The sequence below is a fragment of the Mandrillus leucophaeus genome, unplaced genomic scaffold (genome assembly GCF_000951045.1).
Source record: "Mandrillus leucophaeus isolate KB7577 unplaced genomic scaffold, Mleu.le_1.0 Scaffold22, whole genome shotgun sequence".
Lineage (NCBI taxonomy): Eukaryota > Metazoa > Chordata > Mammalia > Primates > Cercopithecidae > Mandrillus > Mandrillus leucophaeus.
Window position 1 is genome coordinate 622,873 of NW_012102254.1, and position 7,764 is coordinate 630,636.

At 45.7% G+C, this 7,764-nt stretch overlaps 1 protein-coding gene across 3 annotated transcripts in view; it reads right to left on the bottom strand.

Moving 5' to 3' along the window:
- Window positions 1-7,764, bottom strand: part of DAG1 (dystroglycan 1 (dystrophin-associated glycoprotein 1)) — a 91,359-nt gene that overhangs the window by 43,403 nt on the left and 40,192 nt on the right. The window contains exon 1 of one of the 3 annotated variants that reach the window (XM_011980898.1): window positions 6,491-6,748. The exons of the other annotated variants lie outside the window; for them this stretch is intronic. The gene's annotated coding sequence lies outside the window, so the exon portion shown is untranslated. Of the gene's footprint in view, window positions 1-6,490; window positions 6,749-7,764 lie in introns of those variants that run through there. 3 annotated transcript variants of the gene reach the window in all.

Consider the following 7,764-nt stretch of genomic DNA (forward strand, 5'->3'; position numbering starts at 1 on the left):
TTTTTTTTTTTAACTACCTTTGTTTAGTTTTAAGACAGGGTCTCACTATGTTGCCCAGGCTACAGAGCAGTGGCTTTTCACAGAAACAATTATACCTCACCAGCCTTGAACTCCCCAGTGATCCTCCCGCCTCAGCCTCCCAAATAGGAGACTACAAGCACAGGACACTGGCACCTGGCTCTGAAACTTTCAGACATTTTAACCTAAAAACTCTGAAAGAACAGCTCTCTACTAGTTTTTGCTTCCCAAGAATAAAGGAAAAGTTGGGAGACTCAACCCATTATTAACCACACAAAATTTGGCAGAGGTAGCCCATCTCACCACTCCTAGGAGCCCCTACTCCCAAATAGCTACGTCACCTAAAAATAGTACTTATGCTGTTAAATTTCTATCATTTGCCACAGTAATTAAAACATTTAAAGAATGGTCAGGTACAGTGGCACACACCTAGAATCCCAGTACTTTGGCAGGCTGAGGTGGGCAGAATGCTTGAGCCCAGGAGTTCAAGGGCAGCCTGGGCAACGTGGCGAAACTCTGTTTCTACAAAAAAGTACAAAAATTAGCCAGGTATGGTGGCGCATGCCTGTAATCATAGTTACTTGGGAGGCTGAGGTGACTGAATTGCTTGAACCCAGGATGGTGAGACTGCAGTGAGATTACAACACTGCACTCCAGCCTGGATGACACAGCAAGACCCTGTCTCAAAATAAATAATAAATAAAAATAAAGAAAATGGGATATGCATTTTAAAACCAGATTAAAATAATAAAATTCCACGTTCCTGTTGTAAATGTTTTGGAAAACACAAGAAGCAGAAATATTAACCACTTCAGGTTCAATCTAGCAAAAAACACTTTGATACTCAGAAGTTAAATATTAACTGTCAGTCCAACATTAATGTAGTTTCTGAAAGGTTAACCAGTTTAAAACTTCTCAATATGATGTACTCAACACAATGGAAAACAATGGTGTGAAGTCATTGTTTATTTGAGCTCCAAATATCAAAAAAAAAAAAAAAAAACCGTCAGATTTCTCTGCTTCTAGTTAAAAACAGGCCTTTTTGACTCCTTGGCATCAGATGAGAAACGTCTAAAACCAAGTGACTGGTGAAGATTCAAGGTATCACCCTAAAATTGCTCAGTTCAGGGGGTAGATAAGGTTTCCCTGACATGGGACAGGTTCCTACCTAAACTGCAGGCAATGTGGAAATACCACCAGCAATATGGAGGCAGCCCCAGGACCATGAGGGAGCTAGAGGACCAACTAAAGGAAGTCAGGGTCACATATACAGCAAGAGATTTAAAGGTAAAAATATGTGGGAGAAAAAATACCACCCCTGAGAGGCAAACACTACACAACATTCTATCAAACAGAAAAGCTACTTTGAACACTTCTCTCACTTGGAAAATTCTTGCAAATTCTCACTTATCACAGATAAACCAAGGGCAGTGGCTTCTGCTAGCGGTGATTTGGTTTTTTCCAACAAAGACAGGAAGCAAAGGTTTAAAACCTGGGTATAAATCCACCCAGGTGCAGACATGTTCTAGGGAAAGGGAAGAAAGGCAAGGTTAAAAACCCAGGGCTGAACAGTCATTCTCCACTGAACCATGGCTTTTAATCTGAGTAGATTTTAACATGGTACGTGTTGGGGCTCACTGAAAGAATTCCTTCTACATTCCACTGAAGTCCATACACTGCGTTAAACATTATTCATTACCGAACAGTATACTTGACTTTGAAGATGGTAAGTTTTATATTGTGCTTTTTACAATTTAAAAAGGTGAGTTTGGGGTTTGTTTTTTCGTTTTGTTTTGTTTTGAGAGACAGTCTCTCATCTATCACCCAGGGTGGAGTACAGTGGTACAATGAACCTCTGTAACCTCGAACTCCTGGGCTCAAGTGATCCTTCTGCCTCAGCCTCCCACAGCTGGGACTACTGGTTCACACCACCATGCGTGGTTCATTTTTTAATTTTTTTTTTTTTTTTTTTTTTGAGATGCAGTCTTGCTCTGTCACCTAGGCTAGAGTGCAGCGGCACAATCTCAGCTCACTGCAACCTCTGCCTCCTGGGTTCAAGCGATTCTCTTGCCTCAACCTCTCAAGTAGCTGGGATTATAGGCGCCCACTATGACGCCCGGCTAATTTTTGTATTTTTAGTAGAGATGGGGTTTCACCATGTTGGCCACGATGGTCTTGAACTCCTGATCTCAGGTGATCTGCCCACCTCGGCCTCCCAAAGTGCTGGGATTATAGGTGTGAGTCATCAGGCTGGGCCATTTTTTTAGTTTTTATTTTGTAGAGACAGGGTCTCACTATGTTGCCCAGGCTAGTCTCAAACTCCTGGCTCAAACAATCCTCCCGCCTCAGCCTCCCCAAGCACTGGGATTATAGGGACAAGCCACTACACCCAGCCCCTAAAAAAAACCATTTTTAATGGTTAAGATGGCATATTAAAACGTAAGCCTGGGCAACACAGTGACACCCCCATCCCTACCAAAAAAAAAAATTTAGGCCAGGCGTAGTGGCTCACACCTGTAATCCCAACACTCTGGGAGGCCGAGGAAGGCAGATCACAAGGTCAAGAGATGGAGACCATCCTGGCCAATATGGTGAAACCCTGTCTCTACTAAAAATACAAAAAAAATTAGCCGGGCGTGGCAGGCGCACGCCTATAGTCCCAGCTACTCAGGAGGCTGAGGCAGGAGAATTGCTTGAACCTGGGAGGCGGAGGTTGCGGTGAGTCGAGATTGCGCCACTGCACTCCAGCCTGGGTGACAGAGTGAGACTCAATCTCAAAAAAAAAAATAAGTAAAATAAAATTTTTTTAAAAAATTTAAAAATTAGCGAGGTATATGGGCATGTACCTGTAGTCCCAGCTACTCGGCCTGAGGTGGGAGGACTGCTTGGTCCAGGAGGTCGAGACTGAAGTGAGCCATGATTCCACCACTGTGCTCCAGCCTGGGTGACAAAGCAAGACCTTGTCTCAAAATAGATAAATAAATAAATACACCATCTTTGTTACGTATATTTTGCCACAATATTTTAGAAAACATCACTTAGAGTTACATCAATTAGACTTCAGAAGAAAATAATTTAGGAGGCTTTTAGGGGCATATCCCCGTGATGACATGCTCCAGTCCTTTAATTACCAGTGCCCAGGTAAGACACTGAAGACAGAAAAGGATAAACTGAGGCCAAGGGCAAGGACCAGGCCTAACCATCCATTTCGGTTTCTGGTTTTTTTTGTTTGTTTTTTGAGACAGAGTCTCGCTCTGTCGCCCAGGTTGGAGTGCAATGGCGACATCTCGGCTCACTGCAACCTCTGCCTTCCGAGTTCAAGCGATTCTCCTGCCTCAGCCTCCTGAGCAGCTGGGGCTACAGGTGCCTGCCACCATGCCCAGCTAATTTTTGTATTTTTAGTAGAGACAGGGTTTTACCATATTGGCCAGGCTGTTCTCGAACTCCTGACATTGTGATCCGCCCACCTCAGGCTCCCAAAGTGCTGGGATTACAGGCATGAGCCACTGCGCCTGGCCCTAACTATCCATTTGGCTGCAGCAGCTAGAGTGGGAGGTGGAGTAGTGGTGGGGGAATAAGTATGAGAGGTGGGTGGCCAGACTCAGCAGAATCCAAGTGGGAATGAATTACCACATCCTTGTACCCGTGTGGCATCCAAAAATGCAATTAAAGCAAACTACAATTCTCTGAAGACAGCCCAACAATTAACACTTCAGCACATGTTTACCAACTACCTACCCTGTGCTAGGTGTGAGGCTTTATTTGCTACAGATGCAGTCTTTTCAAGTTTCACACAAAAATATTCAATTAAGGTTTATATACATTACTAAATCAGGAAACACAAGTGGTAACAAACCAAGTATTTATACTAATACATTATAAACAGTCATTTTCCAAGTGCTTACTGTAACAGAAACTAGAAGTTGCCTTCTGACTTCCCGAAACTCCCCCTGGCCATCCTATCCCCTCCTCAACTCAGCACAAAGGTACAGTGGGGCTATGCTGGGGGGGGGCAGGATGATCAGTGTCTACTGGGGGTCAAGGCTGGATGCCAATGGTTCCCTTGAGAGAAAAGGGGGAGAACAGGTCCACTACAGGAGTCTTGACAGCACTTACTCTGCTGCTTTCTCTCCAAGTAGATGCCTGGCACCAAGCAGGTACTCAGCAGATGCCCGCAGAGTACAGGAAAGGAACTTACACTAAATCCCCTAAATAATTCACCAAGTGGCCAGGCGCCAGTGGCTCACACCTATAATCCCAGCACTTTGGGAGGCCGAGGCAGGCGAATCACAAGGTCAAGAGATCAAGACCATCCTGGCTAACGGTGAAACCCCGTCTCTATTAAAAATACAAAAACTAGCTGGGTGTGGTGGCACGCATCTGTAGTCCCAGCTACTTGGGAGGCTGAGGCAGGAAAATCACTTGAACCTGCGAGGCAGAGGTTGCAATGAGCCAAGATCACGCCACTGTGCTCCAGCCTGGATGACAGTGCGGGACTCTGTCTTCAATAATAATAATAATAGGCCGGGCGCGGTGGCTCAAGCCTGTAATCCCAGCACTTCGGGAGGCCGAGATGGGCGGATCACGAGGTCAGGAGATCGAGACCATCCTGGCGAACACGGTGAAACCCCGTCTCTACTAAGAAATACAAAAAATAGCCGGGCGGGGTGGCAGCGCCTGTAGTCCCAGCTACTCGGGAGGCTGAGGCCGGAGAATGGCGTGAACCCAGGAGGCGGAGCTTGCAGTGAGCTGAGATCCGGCCACTGCACTCCAGCCTGGGCGACAGCGCGAGACTCCGTCTCAAAAAAAAAAAATAATAATAATTCACCAAGCATAATGGCAATGATCACCTGATTTCACACTTTGAAGTTCAATGCTGAGCTTTCTGGTTTTTCCATTACACTACAAAAGATTAAAAGTAAGTGCCACAGCTCAAAATTAATATGCTAATCTAGCAATGATGAATTAAAATTTAGAAAAAGTGTGCTGGCTGCTGGCCTTTCTGACCTAATTGGCTAATTAGACTCCAAAAACAGAGAAGTGAGGTGAAATGTCAGCGAAACTCCAGGCAACCCAGCCCTTGACCCTGCCAGCAGCTCTGTAATAAAGGCCTGGGGCCCTAAGCACAATGCCTCAGGAGTCAAACGGGTATGTGGGAGTTCTTGCATATTCACTATAGAGTATTTATCTAGGCAAATGCTTCAATCTTCATTGTCTGAAGTTGTGACTTGCTTTTAGCCCCACTCTTGTTTTTGGCTACATTCTTCATGTTCAACCATCAAAAACATTTCACCCATGCCAGAAACTGCCATATCAACACACTTTGTTTATAAAAGAACAAGACAAAACTAGCACCCACTCCCTTTGCTCAGGTTTTCCTTCCTGCTAACAGAATTCCTTCCCTCCCACAGATGGTTCTAATTGGCCCTTTTACCTGCTTCAGCCTTACCACAGCAACAAATTCTAAAAAATCACAAACTTCTCTAACTGACGTGCTTCCAAAAACTAGAGCAAAAGAGCCAAAAGACATTCTTCCATTCTCACAATCCCTGCTCTGCAAAGCTACAGCCATTCTATGATCAGTGAAATGACAGGCCAGGCCAACACTATGGACAGTGATGCCCACCACACCTGATTTCAGAATCAGGCTTGCATAGAAGGACATCAGAGAGCACCAGCTCCCAGTGACCTGGTGAACACAAGGCTCCTGGGCCAGGCCCCACTAGCTCCCACATTGCTGGCCTTCCCCAGCAAAGGATGTTGGGCTGCTTGTTAAAGACCATAGCACATATCTGGAGATATGTCCAGTTTGGGCTCTTCTTATACAAAGTAAGACCAAGAAAACCCATTATTCTCAAGGGCTTTCCTCCTCCTCAAAACTTCAGGGGATCCTCAGCTGCTATCTGCCACACAGAATTTACACCCAGATTAACAAGACTGAAGAAATCCTTAAAAATGCCCTTGCTCTCACCTTCTTCTGTCTCCATCTCCTTTCTGTGGTCTTTGATCATTCTCTCAGCACACAGGAAAAAGCGGGATTGCATTCCATACTAATTATTTGGAAATTAATTCCTGCATTTTAGAACCCAAGGATTAAAAATGAAAAGCAGGCAAGGCAGTGGTTCATGCCTGTAATCCCAGCACTTTGGGAGGCTAAGGTGGATGGATTGCTAGAGCCCAGGAGTTTGAGACCAGGCTGGGCAACACAGAGAGACCGTCTCTACAAAATATTTTTAAAAATTAGCTGAGCGTGGTGACGCATGCCTAAAATCTCAGCTACTCAGGAGGCTGAAGTGGGAGGATCGCTTGAGCCTGGGAGGTTGAGGTTGCAGTGAGCCGTGATCACGCCACTGCACTCCAGCCAGTGTGACACAGCAAGACCCTGTCATCTCAAAAAAAAAAAAAAAGAAAACAAAAATAATGATCTACATAAAGACTGGAAAGGAATTCTGCAGGGTATTTATGTGCTCACATCAGAAGCCGACTGAAGATACATGAGAAACGAAGATAAAGCATCTGAAGAATTAAGCTGTGGGCTGGTGGGATCTCCATCCACCTGAACTGTAGGAGTCAATCCATGCCTGAGGGGCCCAACCCAGAAATTCAGGAGGTCCCAGGGCTATTTGGAAGAAGAAAACACCTTCCACGCATCAGCAGATTAAGGCCACCACTGAAAAGTACCTTGGAGCTGCTACTCCCCCTCCCCATCCAGTACTTAGAAATACATAAATTACAACAGCACCCTTTTGATAAGATGAAGATCTCCTGCATTTATCCCTTTTTAAATTTTCCTTTAAAGATACAGGGTCTCACTCCGTCACCTGGGCTGGAGTGCAGTGACACAATGATGGCTCACTGCAGCCTCGCCCTCCCAGGCTCAAGTGATCCTCCCACCTCAGCTTCCCAAATAGCTGGGATTACAAGCATAGCACCACCACACTTGGCTAATTTTTTATCTTTTGTAGAGATGGGGCCTCACCATGTTGCCCAGGCTGGTCTCAAATTCCTGGGCTCAAGCAATTCTCCCACCTCAGCCTCCTAAAATGCTGGGATTATAGGCATAAGCCACCACATTCAGTCCAAATCATTATTTCAACTGGAAGCTAACTACTTAAAGATCTTATTTTGTAAATAAAAGATTTATTTTATGTCTTGTAGTTGTGTATCTGTCCAGTGAATCTTACATCAAAAGTTCTGTGGTCTTAAGAATAGACTTGGGGCCAGGCCGGGTACGGTGGCTCACGCCCGTAATCCCAGCAATTTAGGAGGCCAAGGGGGGCAGATCACAAGGTCAGGAGTTCAAGACCAGCCTGACCAATATGGTGAAACCCCATCTCTACTAAAAATACAAAAATTAGCTGGGCTAGGAGGCCCATGCCTGTAATCCCAGTTACTCAGGAGGCTGAGGCAGAATTGCTTGAATCTGGGAGGCAGAGGTTGCAGTGAGCCGAGAACACACCACTGCATTCCAACCTGGGCAAAAGGATGAGACTCTGTCTCAAAAAAAAAAAGAAACAAGGCCGGGCGCGGTGGCTCACGCCTGTAATCCCAGCACTTTAGGAGGCTGAGGCTGGCGGATCACAAGGTCAGGAGATCAAGACCACGGTGAAACCCCGTCTCTACTAAAAATACAAAAAGTTAGCCTGGCGCGGTGGCAGGCGCCTGTAGTCCCAGCTACTCAGGAGGCTGAGGCAGGAGAATGGCGTGAACCCGGGAGGCGGAGCTTGCAGTGAGTCGAGATTGCGC